Source organism: Rhyacophila brunnea, unplaced genomic scaffold, assembly GCF_057557595.1.
Source record: "Rhyacophila brunnea isolate RB1 unplaced genomic scaffold, BYU_Rbru_1.0 scaffold_13, whole genome shotgun sequence".
NCBI lineage: Eukaryota > Metazoa > Arthropoda > Insecta > Trichoptera > Rhyacophilidae > Rhyacophila > Rhyacophila brunnea.
Window position 1 is genome coordinate 23,269,681 of NW_028232785.1, and position 17,803 is coordinate 23,287,483.

The window sequence follows — 17,803 nt, forward strand, 5'->3', positions numbered from 1 at the left end:
TGGGCATCACGCGAAAGTGCGTAAGAGAAACGAACGGGTTAGGAAGCAGACAAAAGTACGCGATGTAATAGACGTTGCCAAACAGCTGAAATGGAGATGGGCGGGGCACATTGCTCGCCGAAAGGACGGCCGCTGGACAAATTCCGTCATCCAATGGTACCCAAGGGGTACGAAACGGCCACAGGGTCGCCCTAAAAGCCGCTGGATTGACGAACTGGTAAAGTTCGGCGGAAATACGTGGCAGCGAACGACACAGGACCGAGAGAGTTGGAGAAAGCTTGGGGAGGCCTTCATCCAGCAGTGTATTGACCCCGGCTGATGATGATATGGGACAGCATGGTCTAATGGTGTAAGGAACTGGCTTCTCATCTGGGGATTCCTCGTTCGATTCGTGGTGAGACCCTCACGCCCCCAATTATATGAATTTATGAAAATATTGATTCTATTGTGATGTATTTTACTTCTACTACAGACCCATTACACATTGTCACTGAAGCATATGGTCTGTTTTTGTGTTAAAAAGAATATACAATTCATAATATTAGGACTAGTTTTAAACAATTAATTCATCCAATCATCTCCTGGCCTCAAATACATCTTCCCGACTTCCCATCCATGCTAATCTGTGTACCTAACAATTATCCAAGAAATAGAGAGCATCAATTGTATGATCCGATAAGTACCTACTATATTTATATTATATTTCCTTGGACCAATGACATTAATATGGACGAAGCATCTAGACAAAAAAATGACACTCACTTTTTTGTCGGGTCTGCCGGATGGCATAATCTATTGTAACGCCATTACAATAAAGGTGATATTGCTATAAATTCCCGATGCTCTTTGTCGGGTCTGCCGAATGGTTCGGTTCGAACGGGTTCGTTCAAATGAACATTGACATTAGAAACACTGTTCTAACGCCATTACAATAAAGGTGATATTGCTATAAATTCCCGATGCGTGATATCGCATAATGGAAATTGCGTGACGTCTACCTATACATGTGCGAATGTCGCTATGAGCGAATTTACTTGCTAGCTTCTGTACTGAGTGAGTTGTCCATTAATGATGTCATTGTGGTAGACACACAATAATTCGATTTCATTTGTTGAAACGAGGCGTATTAACAATCTGGTGTTCTCTTTATAAACTTGCCACGAGATAATTTAATGCCACCCTTATTCCTTAAAACATTGACTGTTGACTAAATAATTACTTTTTAATTAACACATTTAAATAGCATGCTAATTATACCGAATGGCCACCTAATCGTTACGTGCTAGGCGCGTCTTTAGCGTCCAATGAATAAATTAATCTTACTGATTTGAGAAGATAACGGGGGCCGAGGAGAGGTAGCATCTGTATGGAAGGGAACGGTTTTTGCATGTCAACAACATCAAAATGTTAATAATTGTATGAAAGTCGAGAGTCGGCTGTATAAGCCTTATACCCCGTTTACACATGCATGGATTTAAGGCTGGTTCGAACTGGTAAAGTAATTTAGTAGAGTGACAAGTAATTTAGTAACTAAACACGTATGAACAGTAAATTTAGTTGAGTAAATTAGGTAGTAAAATCGTTTAGTCGAGTCGATCCATTTTAAATCGCAATTTGTTGCTTAACTAAGCGTCGATAACCTGCGAGCGCGTGTTACTAAAATTAATAATTTTTGTGTTAAAAATAAAGACAGTGGTAAATATTTTTAGTTAATTAAGTGGAAAAGATGGTTCTGTGTGTTGTATTAAAATGTGATAGGTACCTAGGTAAATCGATACATGTTCGTGATAATTTATTTGTATATTATTATATATTTTAATATCAAGTTACCTAGTGTTTCTTTAAAATAACTTAAATTATGGATATTTTTACCTAATGGTTGCATTTTGACCGCTTAAAAATACTATATAACGTAAAAAAAATAGAAAATTATATTTTAATTCTGAGCGTCTGGTGCGAGCACTAGCGAAGGCCTCATAATTTAATGGAGATAAGTACCTATTTAATGGAGATAAGTATTTAAGGAGGTAGGTAGTTTAACTATATCATCAAAATCTCTTTTATCCATTTGAACTTTTAAACCATTTCCCGGTATTTAATTATCATTCTTCATTGAAGTTTAGATTGTCGTCTATTTCGTGGGTCGGGATGTGAAATTAGATAGGTATGTCATAAAACTGCAAAAATGTCAAAATTGAGTGTTCCTGCTAAATAAATCTAATCTAAAAATAACAACGCCAAAATATTGTCTATGACATTGTGTCTATTGTCAAGGCTGTCACTGTCAGTACTTATGCATATACATTACTTATTAAATTTAGCGCACCATTCAGTGACAGGTTCCTGGTGAAAATGCATAAAATGGATGTAAAACGCGAGCCAAATGAATTCAAAACTGATCCAGACAATCAGCGATGGTTTGATGTACCGTTATTAGATCCAAACATCACAGTCACAAACATTTGTATAAAGCAAGAGAAAATTGACGATATCGACAGCACAATCGAGGTAAGTTTTTTAAAAGCTATTTATTATGAGTTTTAGTTGACAAGAATTATAATAGCAAAGATGCAGTTATCCATATCGTCGAAAAACTCTTAACAAACTTATTTCACATTTTTAAATAAGTGTAATTAAGACATTAAATAAATTTAAAAAAGGGTTATTCTAACCTCAAAAAATTAATCGTTGCTTAAGTCATAAGTTAGGAAATTTTCATAGCCGATTTTGGCAAAATTCATGAATTCATCAATGAAAACCTAACCTAACAAATAATTTTCAATATATTAATAATTGAATTTTAATCTATTATAGTTTGGTTAGGTCAGTGACGTCCCGTGGGGGTAGGCAGATTGAGCGTCGCTTGGGGGCGGCAGTTACTAGAACGGCAAATTGAGGAGGATCATTAGGTATATATAGAAATAGGTACCTGAAACTTAATGGAAATATTTTTCCATTAAAAAAATGAGCTCACTGATTGGAAACAAAATCTATTAATTAACATAAAAGGTTTAACAGGGCTGTAATTTTTTTGTCGGGTTCGCGATATCTAGTTTACTTCTGTTATCTTTGGACGTCACGTCCTTGATGACCAGCAATGACACGTACAGATTTTCGAATTATAGGTATTTAATTCACGAGTTTTGAAAGTTGTCAGGTGTATTTTTAAAAAAATCGTGGACTCGCAATATTGTCTATGGAAGTTAGAGGTCGCGTTTAAATTAGATTTAGTGGTATATAAATTTTGTTAGTATTGTATCCATACAATACATTTCTTAGATATTAGAGTCATGAAAGCATGATAAAAAATACTGTATAAAAATGGGGCGGCATTTTGTCTTGGGACGTTACTGGGTTAGGTTAGGTTAAATTGAATTTTAAAAACTATCCAACACCGCCTGAAAATGGTATTCTTAGTTCAATGAGAACAAATAATAATTATGACTGACAACGTGTGCAGTATTTTTGTGGAATCTCTACAGCCTACCTCCACTATTATGGTTTAGTTCAGACAGGGCTACGCCATCTGCAATTTCTATTATTAGCTCAATGTAAACAGATAAATATTTCTGACAAATTTTAGTAATCGTATCTCCATATAATTCCTCCACATTTCGCCACTATTGGCTATGGTATAATTCTCAGGCATTTTCCCTTATATATTACAACATGTAGCACCTCACCTGCATAGTCTTTGTTTTGGTGGAAATAGGAAAGAATTGTGATGACTACGAGCGTGGAAAAGCCTACACTTTCCGTCTAATCTTATGGCTCGGTGACAATGAGCTACTTTACAAGCCAGCGAATTTCCAATCTGCTTGTAAACTCGCCCATTGTCATCATGTAACTATCTAACAATCAGATTGTATACCCGAGAAAAGTTGAAAGCCGGGCTACTTTAAGCCTCAATGACATTGAGCTACTTTACAAGCTGCTTGTTGGCGAATTTACAATCTGTTTGTAAACTCGCCCAGTCTCATCATCTAACAAGCTAACAAGCAGATTGTAAACAATCTACCGAGAAAAGTTGAGAGCCGGGTTACCTACTTTAAGCCTCGATGACATTGAGCTACTTTACAAGCTGCAAATATAAAACGGTATTTCCTAAAAAAGAGATAGATCAGTATATAGATAGATAGTAAGTTATTAAACAGTAGAAATGTGTAAATATCAAAAATATAAATGAGATAGGTACAAGGAAGTACACCGGATGAGTTAAGCAGACCCTATTTTAAGAATTTATAAAACAACGTCCACCTATACGCATTCTCACGTAACACCCGCAGCAAATTCGTTGGACATAGTGATCGCCCTCCCAATTGGCATTACCAGTGGCAGGTTGGTTCTGCACCTTGGGAGAATAAACAACTGATGCTCTCTATTTCTAATATATATAACAATAGTTATGTTGTCCGGATTTTTATGCTTCAATTGTGCTTTTAAAGTAAGATATTGATATTTTATAACGTAGCAATCGCATCGTCTAATCTACTTCATGTAAAACCGCCACTGCTCTCAATTTATAGTTGTGCCAATAAATGCCCTCTATAATATGCCGCCCCTATGCAACGTATGACCTACCCACCCCCACGGGAAGTCACTGCCTAAATATACAACGGATTTGTTTTCTTTTACAACGTTTTTATTAGCTCCTATTCTTATTTGTCCGGTACAAATCTTGCAATCGATTTTTAACTAACTTTCCGACTAGTTAGACATTTGAAACTTTTAGAATATATAAGAACACGATGCCATCCATTCTTAAAATACTTTTAGCCATCTTTAAGTAGAATTGAATTCATTTTCAGTTAATTCTGTTTTGCATGAAAAGTTATTTCGGAAGAAATCCGTAATCCAATCCACTATTATTGGTTGCTATGTGGGTGGTCCTAGCAACTAAATTATTAATATATACGTGCGTTACTATGGAAGTCAAAATAACATTTCAGTATTCTATATTTGTTTTTTTATTTACTTCATATCGAGGTCTTAGAGTCAAACAACACTATCTACAAAAGTGCAACTTTACAGGAGAGCCAAAAAACGTTTTTTTAGTTTCTTGTAGCTCAACAAAGGAGATGTTTATTTAAAACATCATGTTCATATTTTATAATTTATTGTGTATTGTACATTTATCTTGCTTATGGTATTGTTAAAATTCATAGATATGGTTTAAAAAAAATATGATACGAGTATATAGTTTTATGTGAAAGGTTACCCTTAGTGTCCTTTGACACTGAGTATGAATGTTCTTCACTTGAACATAGTAACACTAACAGGTGATAACGTTTTCTGACATTAACATGTGTATGAATTCTCTCTGCAGTTTTAAGTAATTAGTGTTCGGCTGAATAATAACTAAAGTAATAAATTGATATACATGGGTACAAATTTTCAGTAAAAATAAGTAAAACTCAATATTTTTTTATTAAATAATGTTTTATTAATTTTCTTCAAATTTATAAAAGGAAATACAATGTTATGGTCAGTGACCTTCCGTGCAGGTAGGCAGATTGAGCGTCGCTTGGGGGCGGCAGTTACTCTAAGGCCGGCAAATCGAGGAGAATCATTTAATGTATATAGAAATAGTTAGGTACCTAATAATGAAAATATCTTTCCTTTAAAAAAATCGGCTCATTGGTTGGAAACAAAATGTATTAATTAACCTACAAGGTTTGACAGGGCTGTAATTCTTTTGTCGGGTTCGCGATGTCTAGTTTACTTCTGCCTACCTTTGACGTCCTTGGTGACCAGAAACGATACGTGCAGATTTGCGAATAATTACAGTCTGACTTATTAACCAGTGCCCACGGAAGTTGTGTTGGCCGTCGAAACTAAAGATGCACCACCCCCCTCTTACAGAGCGACCCACCTACCGCTCTACCGCTCCTGGTACACGATTTTAGTTTGTATCGAAGCGTCGCGCCGTCTGATAATGCCTATCTTTGATATTATCAAGTGCAAGTTTGAACATATTGAGCATAATAATTCAACAGTAAATTTAAAAACGTTGTATATAAAAGGTTCTTTTTATTTTGTAATTATTTTTCATAATTATATACTTATTTTTGTTTTTAGAAACCTTCAGCAAATCTATCCTTTGTTAAATCGGAAATTAATCTTCAGAAAATTGAGTTCAACGACGAGTGTGTTGAAAACACTATACGCCAGAGGGAATACGAATACTTGCAACCTAGCTGCTCTTATTTGGACAATGGACCACTTAATAAGGTACCTACACAATATTCTATGAAACTTCATCAATGTAGGTACAATCATAGTCATGGCCCCTCTAAGGGGGGGGCTGACCAAGCTCTAGCCTAGGGGCCCGGGCTCAGGAGGGGCCGGCGTGCCGGGTCAACCAGATAAATGAGATAAACAAACATCTTAAATTTGCTCTAATAGTGAAAAAATTGCCTGCGTTGCTATTTTCCTTTGGTATTACCATTTTTAAATATGTAGTTGTACGATGCAATTTTTGGTTGTCTTGTGTTGATATTTGACAACCCCGTAATTCAATGTGTTAAAAAATCGATAAAAATACACTGAATTTTATTTGTCCTCGAACACCGTTTAGAAATCGCCACTGTAAAGCGTCAGAGTGCGTTTAATATTAGCGATAGGTAGGGGGGCCCGCCAAAAGTTCTGGCTTGGGGGCCTGCTTAAGGATGTGGGGGCCATGATCATAGTATAATCTTTTTAATGTACTTACACAGAATCATTGCAGGAAAAAATTATATTTTTGAAGTCACTAAATATAACTTTATCAATAAAACCTTACTTTTATACTAGGTCTACGTAATTATTAAAACACAATATAGTACAGTAGCAAAGAGTGGTAGTGGGTTATGCGTCAATGACATTGAGCTACTTTACAAGCTGCTTGTTGGAAAATTTACAATCTTCTTATAAACTCGCCCAGTGTCATCATCGAACAAGCTAACAAGCAGATTATAAACAATCTACAGAGAAAAGTTGAAAGCGTGTGGGTCTACTGCGTCTGCGCAGTAAAGCGATTGTAGCGACCGCCTGGTAAAAAAACGAACTACTCAATATGTCCTGTCAAAATAGTACCAAAAATGACAGTTTCAACTCGCTAGCTTGTTGGCTTCTGAGCGAGTGGAAAGTTTTGTGTGTCATCATCACAATCGCAATAGCTGACGCCCGCTTTTAAAATCGCTCAATGTCATTGACGCTTTATGGATATCCGACGTAAATAGTAGGTACACACTACTTAGTCAGTCGCATTTATTTATTTGCGTTCATTCAACTAATTATTAAAATTGCAGATGTATGGGGTAGTTTTTAAAGTTTAGTTAACTACTACTCAAGTCAAACCATAATACAACCCTTCCAAGGAAGATGGCAGTAACTCGCAAAATTTGTGAAATTGAGTTATGAATGCCATTCGTTAGGTAATTTTGAAAGCTATATCAGTAATTTTGCCACGTTTTTCTTAGCTCGTATTCTTATTTGTCCGGTGGTTGTTTATCCTTTACAAATCTTGCAATCGATTTTTAACTAACTTACCGACTAGCTATACATTTGAAACTTTTAGAATATATCATAACACGATGCCAATGCATTCTTTTAATACTTTTACCCATCTTTAAGTAGAATTTAATTCATTTTCAGTTAATTCTGTTTTGTATGAAAAGTTATTTCGGAAGAAATCCGTAATCCAATCCACTATTATTGGTTGCTAAGGGGGTGGTCCTAACAACTAAATTATTAATAGATACGTGCGTTACTATGGAAATCAAAATGACATTTCAGTATTCTATATTTGTTTGTTGCAAAATAGCAAAAAAAAAATTTGTTGACAATTGCCTTAATTGTCCTTAATTATTAATACTACATAGAATTGTCAAGTTTATGTGATTCAACAGAAAATTTAAAAACTTGGTATATAAAAAGTTCTTTTTATCTTGTTATTATTATCTAATGCTTTTTGATGTCTATAAATGTTTAGGAAAATACATAATTGAAACTCATTCCTTAATTTCAGTGAGTAATTTCAGCCTACATTATTCCAAAAGTCATCCTTCGCAACTGTCTACGTGTTTTTATATCACTGATATATGTTTGTCGTCACTTTGAAATAATACCTACTCTATGTTATTCTAGACTATTATTGAAACTTCTGCGTTGACTGACATCGCTGGCCTGGAACCGTCAAGAAGTATACCAGAAATACAAGAGCCATATAAGAAAATACAGATTGATGACCAACAAGAGATCAAAAAAGAACCCGGAACAAATGAAACAATTACTTATATAGACGCCATATGTGATACTGCTAACGGCAATCATATAAAATCTAACGTAAAATATCCTGATTTATTAGTAGCCGTTATAAAATTAGAGAAAAAATCGTTTTATAACAAAAATTTTGTTTGCTGTATTTGTTTTGATTATTTTGCATCGTTACATTTTTTGAAACGTCACAAAACTTTTCATAAAAAGACAATAGCGAAAAACACGTTTAAGAGTGCACAACCGTATACATGTAATGAGTGTAATTACTTCACCATTCGATCTGCTACCATGAAACTACACAAAATGAGTCACTCTGGTGAAAAACCATATAAATGTGATCAATGTGATTACTCGTGTGTAACATCCAATAAAATGAAACTGCACAAAATGAATCACTCTGATGAAAAGCCATTTAAATGTGATCAATGTGATTACTCATGTGTAACATCTACTAAAATAAAAGTACACAAAATGATACATTCTGGTGAAAAACCACGTAAATGTGACCAATGTGATTACTCGTGTATAACAACTCATAAAATGACACTGCACAAAATGAATCATTCTGGCGACAAGCCATTTAAATGCGATCAATGTGACTACTCATGTGAAACGTCAACTAAAATAAGATTTCACAAAATGATACATTCTAGTGAAAGGCCATGGAAATGTGACCAGTGTGATTACTCGTGTATAACATCTAGTAAAATGAAGCTACACAAAATGAATCATTCTGGCGAAAAGCCATTTAAATGCGATCAATGTGATTACTCGTGTGGAACATCAACTAAAATAAAAGTACATAAAGTAATACATTCTGATGAAAAGCCTTTTAAATGTGATCAGTGTGATTACTCGTCTAAACGATCCAATCACATGAAAGTACACAAGATGAAACATTCTGGTGAAAAACCATTTAAATGTGATCAATGTAATTACTCGTGTGTAACATCATCTAAATTAAACGTACACAAAATGATACATTCCGGTGAAAAGCCAGTAAAATGTGACTAATGTCATAACTCATGTGTACAGTCTAGTAAAATGAGAAGACACCAAATGATTCATTCTGGTGAAAAACCATTTAAATCTGATCAGCGTGACCATTCAACTATAACATCTACTAAGATGAAAGTACACAAAATGACACATTCTGGTAAGAAGCCGTTTAAATGTTATCAATGTGATTACTCTGTACAGCCTAGTAAAATGAAAGTACACAAAATAATTCATTCTGGTGAAAAATCGTTTAAATGTGAACAGTGACCATTCATCTATAACAGGGATGGTGAACCTATGGCACGCGAATGTTTCATTTTGAAGAGAAGCGAAATTACTGTTTTATATATATTTAAAAGTGTTTTTTTATATTTTCCTTTTACAAATAAATATATAAGTAGTTACTAATTTTATATTATATTAAAAAAAATAACGTCATAGCCATGCGTGTTTTCTTCGGTTTTTCATAAATTATGTTTACCAATCGATGTACAAACGGAAACGACGAAATTCAAAAACTTTTTTTTGTTCGCCATGAGAAACTGTTTGGCACGTCAGACAGTCGAAAGGTTCGCCAACCCTGATCTATAATATCTAGTGAGATGAAAGTACACAAAATGAGACATTCTGCTAAGAAGCCATTTAAATGTGACCGTTGTAATTACTCGTGTATAAAATCTATTCACATTGAAGTTCACAAAACGACACATTCTAATGAACAGGCTATTTGAACGTGGTCAATGCGACTACCTATCTATAACATCTAGTAAGATGAATGTACACCACGAATGCCAGAATATGTGATCATTATGTTTACTTGTGTATACAATTTATTCAATAACATGAAAATACACAAAATGGGGCATTACAATTTATTTTCTACTGTTTGTGCCGTTACCGGATGTCTGCGATCAGTTCTGACATCCCTGTCTCAATGACATTCCTGTCTGTTCAATTACTATTTAGTAATTATTTTGGTGTATATTTTTTTTACTTGGGGTCGTGGTGTGCCGTGGGTGAAAAAATGTTGTGGAGCACTGGTCTAGAAACTACAAATAAATTATAGACATTTTGTTCGACGCGAACTGGATAACCTGGAACCCTCCGGAAGGTGAAGCAGAGGATTTAACGCGCTGGAAAGACCATCTGAAAGAATTGACTCTTCCCTGAGAGAAGTGTAGGGTGGAATGTCTTGTTTGCTCAAAATATGGTCATGATTCTCAAACATGAGGGAACGACTACAATGAAGAATAATGAAGAGATGACGTGTTAAACTTTAAAATATTAGTTTTAAATTTGAAGTTTTAGGTAGCTAGGTACCTTCCGACATGGATTTGACAGAGGTACACCAAACCCAGAAGATTTAAAACATCTTACTCTGTTCATATTGTGAAGCTGCCCCCCCTACCTATCGCTAAGGATAAAGGCAGTGTGACGCTCTACAGTAACGTTTTCCAAATGGTGTACGCCGAAAAAATAATGGGTATACATATTTAGTGTTTTATTGTATATTTTAATACATCCATTTGAATTATGGAGATGTCGAGTATTGATACACAATTAAAAATTGTATCATACAACCACATAATTTTAAATAATAATATTGCTGAAGGAAAATAGCGCTGCAGGCGACTTTTTTACTATTAAATCAAATTTGTGATGTGTTTATTTCACTTATCTGTGCGACTCGCCTTGCTGGGCCCCTCCTGACCCCGGGCCCCCAGGCTAGAGTCCTGTCAGTTCCCCCCTTGTGGGGGCCATGTGTTGGTACCTACTTTTTTTAAATTAATATATTAGATAATTAATAATAGGTACCTATGCTGAGTTGAAATAGAAGTTTAGTTACCTAGTGTAAGAGAATTTTTATTTTTACATTTTGTAATAATTCTAACCTTCTTAGTACAGGCAGTCCTCGACTTTCGCTCGTAATTGGTTCCTGAAATTAATATGTTCAAAAGTAGAGGGATGTAACAAAAACGTCAAAAATTATAAGTAAGTACCTACTTTAACTCCTCATTCAACGCGGATGACACGGATGCCGTGTCCCCGTTAAGCGGCCGATCGATCCAATTAGCATGTTATTTAAATACGGTAATTTAAAGGTCCGCAGCGATTGTGCTAAAATAACGCCCACGGTGGCCGCGCGGCATAAGTGTTGGACTATAAAGCCGTGGGTCCCAGGTTCGAATCCTGGGTCTGGCAAGTACACATATTATTTTTCAATTGGTGTGTGTCAGGGTATGGACCTAATAGGTTGAGCAAGTGGCTGACATCCATTTCTCGTAAAAAACAAAATCTGTCGATACAAACCTCCATTCTGTGGAGGCCCATATGATCCTATCAGGATCGGACATGGTCGGAAAAAAAAAAATATTTGTAATAAAGTTAACGAGGCGTACTAACAGTCAGATGTTTTCTTTATAAACTTGTCAAGAGATAGGTAGTTGAATACCAACCACCCTTGTTCCTTAATCTTATGCGTCAATGACATTGAGCTACTTTTTACTAAAGCTGTTTGTTGGCGAATTTAAAAGCGGGCGATTTAGCTACTGCGATTGTGATGATGACACACAAAACTTTCCATTCGCTGAGAAGCCAAAAAGCTAGTGACAATTTTGACAGAACGTAGTTTGTTTTTTTACCGGGAGGTCGCTACTACGCACTACTGCGTAGACGCAGTAGGCCCACACGTCGGCGTGTAGTGTGTAAAATTGAACGGCTTTCAACTTTTCTCGGTAGATTGTTTACAATCTGCTTATTAGCTTGTTCGATGATGACACTGGGCACCTTTTCAGGCAGATTGTAAATTCGCCAACAAGCAGCTCGTAAAGTAGCTCAACGTCATTGACGCTTTACATACCTATTTGAGAAGGTGATAGGGGCAGAGGTAAAGTAGCAACTGCATGGAAGCGTACAGTTTTTGCATTGTCAACAAAAATCTAAATGAAATGTCGAAGGCCGCCTGTATAAGCCTTATGCTAACTGAAACGTTTCACACCAACGTTCGCTCGTTCATTCATTGCCTTCCTGTTATTTACATTAAATTTGTATATCTGTTGGCACAATAATTTAATAGAGATAAGTTTATATCATCAAAATCTCTTTTATTCATTTAAATTTTTAAAACCTTTCCCGGTATTTAATTAGATACCATTCTTCATTGAAGTTAAGATTGTCGTCTATTTCGTGAGTCGGGATGTGAAGTCAGATAGGTTAGTCATAATACTGCAAAAATGTCGGGGTTCCTGCTAAATGGACCACAATATGAAGAACCTACCTCTACAACAGGAATCGGCGCCCGCGGGTGCCAGTGCGCCCTCGGAGAATAATTGATGCGCCCTCAAGATCTAATAAAAAAATCACTATCACTTTTCCCAAATCTTAAACCTATTATTGAGAATTTGGGAGAAGAAAACCCTATTTGTACATTATGTATAAAGATTATGGATACTCTCATAGACGAGTTTTCTTCTAGATTTGAGGAATTTTTGTTATTAGAACCAGTAGTGGGATTTTTTATAAATCTATTTAATATTACTGAAAATGATATAGCTACCCAGTATGATTTCAACATATTATTAGAAACAATAAATATACAAAATGACACTATATTAAAAGCACATTATAAAGATAAAATGTTTTGGAATTTAGTCGAAGAGAATAGTTATTCTAATTTAGGACAATGTGCATTAAAAATATCTTGATACTGTGGTACGACATATTCTCTGTTTTCTAACATAAAATAGGTACTTAAAATGAAAATATCAATCAACACTCACAGACCTCACTTTTATAATTGCATAAGGACAGGTAATTCTAATTATGTACCCGACTATAATAAGTTAGCTGAAGATTTACAGTGCCAAGTGTCGCATTGATTTTTTACAACATTTTTATTAGGTCATATCCATGTCATATCATATCATGTACTGGATAAACAAGAATACGAGCTAATAAAACTTTGAAAAAATATGATAAGACTATTACTAAGATAATAAGACCCTACCTCTACAAGATTCGTAGAAATCAGCAAAAGTTCAGAGGTAATCCGAAAAAGTCTCTTCAAACCGGACTTGAAAAAACGTTACTAACACAAACACAGCGAAAATAATGGCGGTTTGAAAATTTTGTGGTGACAGGACTATTAATATCTTTAAAATCGCCTTAGTGGCTTAAGGCCATACATCAGTTGAGGCACGGTCTAAAAAGATCGTGGCTAGGCGATGCGCGGATTGCGGGTCGGGGGTGCAAATGACGCCTGTCAAACGAAATATAATTTGTCATATAAATCCAACATACGTCCATTTTATGTTCTGTTTATTGTTCTATTAGTAACAATAATAATATATTCATTGACATGTTTTCTTTTTAAAGTAAATGGGTAACGTTTTTAGTCATCTTTACACGATTTAAGAATTAATTGGCCGGTCGCCATCACGAAGCAAAGTGACGTGTATCCAGCTCGACATTCTCTCACTGAATGCGAGCGAGTCCAAAATTTCGTCGCGCCTACAGTTGAAAATTATTTGCTGTTTCACTAATGTGTCACCTTAAAGTGGTGCCATAGTAAAAACAATGAGTTTCTAGTGTTTAATTGATTTAGGTGAAGTTAGGGACACTTGGCGAAAAGTTAGGGGCTGTCTAGCCACATTTGGTATTAGTGATTTGAATTCGGCCAGAGCCTATGAGACCGCCTTGCAATAACCCTGGAAAATTATTTGTAGCGCAAGCGGTGGTGATTATGTGAGTATTAATTTTATCGCATTCATTGGTAACTGGGAACTGCAATCTATAGCCACGTTTCTCCGCGGAAATAGAATCACGCATATGACCGATATTCTGAGCATATAGATACTGTCACCTCCGAAAGGGGGGGGGGTGTAGGATGAGCGCTCTGGACCCCCCCCCCCTGATGATGTTAGGTCATGGTGATATCGTCTGCTTCTTCTTTCGGGGACATGCTTATGTTGATTGACAACGAGGAATTATTGGCGAAAACGGCGTTTTATTGTTTGGAATATAGTAAGTTGATACACCCCTGTTACAGGCGGGCTTCTCCCGGTGTAAAATAATCATTTAGTAGCTTAAGTCGAAACGTAACCCTGACCTCTAGAAACGGCTTCATAAAACATCTAATCTGATTCCTTGCTCAACCACGTAAGTATTTCTATTTAATTTAGAAAGTATAAATGATGATGGATGAAAGCGATAATTTTAAAACTAAATATAAGGATTTAAATATAATAAATTTTGCCGCGCATTGTGCGTGAAATCCTCGCGCGCCGGCGCCAGGGTCAGGCTCGTGATTCGCCGAATCAAAGATCACGCGATAAAATTTGGCCAATCACGAGAGTCCTTTTTTTGCTGGATGGCGTCGGTACGAGGAATTTAAAAAGAAAGAAAAAAGGATGTTAGTAAGCGTCCCCTTTCCGATAGGTACGGACCTGACGACTACAACTGTAAAAATCCCAAATATAATTTGTAAAACTAAAAATTAAGAAAATATAAGAAGACCACGTTACGAGCACGAAAGACCGAGTTTTATTTATACTCCGACCGTTGAAATTATTTTTTTTGTGAATCCGGGGTTCGATGGACTCCTGGGCTAGCCGCTGGAACCCCGGGGATCTCAAAGTTACAGTACAGTACAGCTTACAAAATATATAACAAAAAATAGTTAAAAAAAAAAAAAAAAAAAATGGCGGAAGACGCCGACGGCCGCGGCCGGCATACTGAGAGACCAAACACCGAATGCCAATCAACCTTTTTGGAGTAGGTTAACTCTAGGCAAGAATTAAAAATATTACCTACAAATTCTGTCACTGAAAAAATGACAAAAAAAAACCAGCCTCTGGCATAATAATGTACCTGGCTTGTAGGTAGGTACCTTGGGTCTCATATCTCAGACCTTTTCTAGGTACTTACATGCTTTCAAAGGGGGCTGTGAATTTATTGGAATTATTATTACCTACTGCATTTCTTTGCTTGGTAGGTACATAATATTTTGAAATATCTAAACAAAATGAACAGACATATTCTTATAAATAAAATCTTAATATACATAATTTTAAACTAAATACATTAGACATTGAATGGCTTGGAATGAATGAATTTATAGGTATTTAATTATTATTATGCATGACTTTAATATAAGTAGGTAAGTGCTTTATGGATGTTCTTTTTTAATAAGCTAGGTCAATGATTTTTTTTATGCTAGGGACGAATTTAATGGCAAGGCTTCTGATAAAATTATTAATGCTGAGAAAGTAATTATTCTTAATACTTATTTAGTTTAGACTTTGTTAGCCAAGTTTCTAAAGGGTGACTATAAAATTTTCTTACATCTAAGCTTACGGGCTAGAAATTTGTCTCGCAGTCGATCTGCGCATGTTCGCATGAATCAGCCCAATGATGATTCAGGCCTCATGCCCTTGGATCCTCTGAGGATGCCATGGTTTAGGCGGTATCAATACTTATCCTAACTTATATGACTGCAATCATCGGATCTGAAAGGCATGAATCATTGTTACATTTGTTACCGTTTCTTATTTTAATTTTTTATATCACATCAATACAGAAATTATAAAGCGTATCTCTTCCGGGCTGATTTTTGGATGTCTGCGTCTACCATCTATAATAAAAAAATGTCCTTAATGTGCTTGACGTATTTTTGCAATACACCCGAACCTCTTTTTGCATGGGGGATAGGTTCCAAAGACTAGCGTGCAAAACAAAACCGTGCAAAAAAAGATGAGATTAAGAAAGAGATAGGTTCCATTACTTAAAATCAACTCAAAATACGAAATTCTTAAACTCAAAAATAAATCGAATTTATTTATTATTTATACATAAAAATACAGTTTTCGATTTAAATTAAATTTAGTATAGAGAAATATATTCATTCAGTGTCGCAACGTGACAATAAACGTGCCTGTTTACTGCTGTTTTTCGCTGGCAAAAAATCACTTTCATCACTGGAAATATTTAATGATGCTGACGCCACAATACGCAGGGCGTCTCTTGTATCGAACCCGAAGTGACCGACTAGTGTTGTCATAATGTCCGTATGTATGTCTGTGGGTCTATTCTATACTTATCGAACACTAAATTGATAAATAGTATCAAACTTAGGGTAGGTTTGTATCAAAATATTATCACATAGGTGCTGTTAAAATATAGCACTTATTGCAACAATAAAAACCAACTTCGTGTAATTGTTACAATAAGTGCTCATATTTTGATACAAACCTACCCTAAGTTTGATAATATTTATCACTTTATCACTTTAGCGGTCGATAAGCATAGAATAGACCCACTGGTCAGCATCCAGTGCCAACATATTATTATGTATGGTCCATTGCAATGCAATTTTTTGATAAATATCTACATACGTATTTTTATTCATTTTACTTTTTTTAAACCGTGTTAAACCAAAAAAGAACACCCGCAGTGGCCGCGCGACTTAAGCGTTGGACTATCATGCAGTGGGTCTCAAGTTCGAATCCTGGGTCTGGCAAATACATATATGTGTATGGACCTAATAGGTTGAGCAAGTGGCTGACATCCATTTCTCGTAAAAAACAAAATCTGTTAATACAAACCTCTACTCTGTGGAGGCCCATATGATCCTATTAGGATCGGACATGGTCGGAAAAAAAAAAACAAAACAAAACCAAAAAAATCAGTGCATATAAAAAATACAGTACTTTTTTTAAACCGTGCAAAAAGAGGATCAGGTGTAATTATCTCAAAACGGCCCCATATTTTTCTTTACAATGTCCGGTGGATAAAAACCACAGAACAGATTAATAAAATTAATACACATGTTGATGAAAGTGTTTTGAATGTGAGTGTTCTACGAAAATGAATCACACATTATAGACGTGCAATAGTGTGTTACAACCTTCAAATCCACCAATATTAAATGAGCGTCAGTGCATAAACTGAGAGCAGTTGTCAGAACGAAGGACAAGCTTAAAATAACATTATTCTCGACACGTTTATCCCATATTCTTCCACACTCGAGATCGGTTGCCAGTTACTCCACACCCGTTAGGTATTTAATTGTGTTTTCTCTACAAATAAAACACAAATTGTTCACTACATCTTTTCTGTAGGCCAAATAAGTTTGGGAATCTTTCATCTAATATCTATCATGGTTTGCTTTCGGGAAATTCAATTGAAATAAAAGAATCCTGTTTTATTAAATTTAAAAATTGTGTTTGAATGTCTGCTTAAAACATTGTCTCCGTCTGTTGCACATTTTCATGTTTTCTCTCATGCTTTAAATATATAATTAATATACATAACGCACCCTCGCAACTAAACCGCACAAGTCCAATTTACAAGTTTTGAGTTAATACTACGTTTCATTGTCTATCGTTCATAGTATATGTCATCAAATTTGAGTCAAAACTTCATTCAATATCCAAACATATAAAACACAGCACAAAAATGCGAAAGGTAAAAACTTCAAAGCTGATTTTCTGTTTGACGTTTTTTGGATTGTGGCAGTTTAATTGCGGTGGTGCGATATAAGGTCATT

General features: G+C 35.4%; 1 long non-coding RNA gene across 1 annotated transcript; it reads left to right on the forward strand.

Moving 5' to 3' along the window:
- The first annotated feature begins 2,299 nt into the window (after nucleotides 1-2,299).
- Nucleotides 2,300-9,048, forward strand: LOC147076978 (uncharacterized). The gene is made up of 3 exons (XR_015069754.1): nucleotides 2,300-2,508; nucleotides 6,079-6,231; nucleotides 8,128-9,048. It is a non-coding gene; the product is annotated as an uncharacterized LOC147076978 (long non-coding RNA).
- Nucleotides 9,049-17,803: the final 8,755 nt, after the last annotated feature.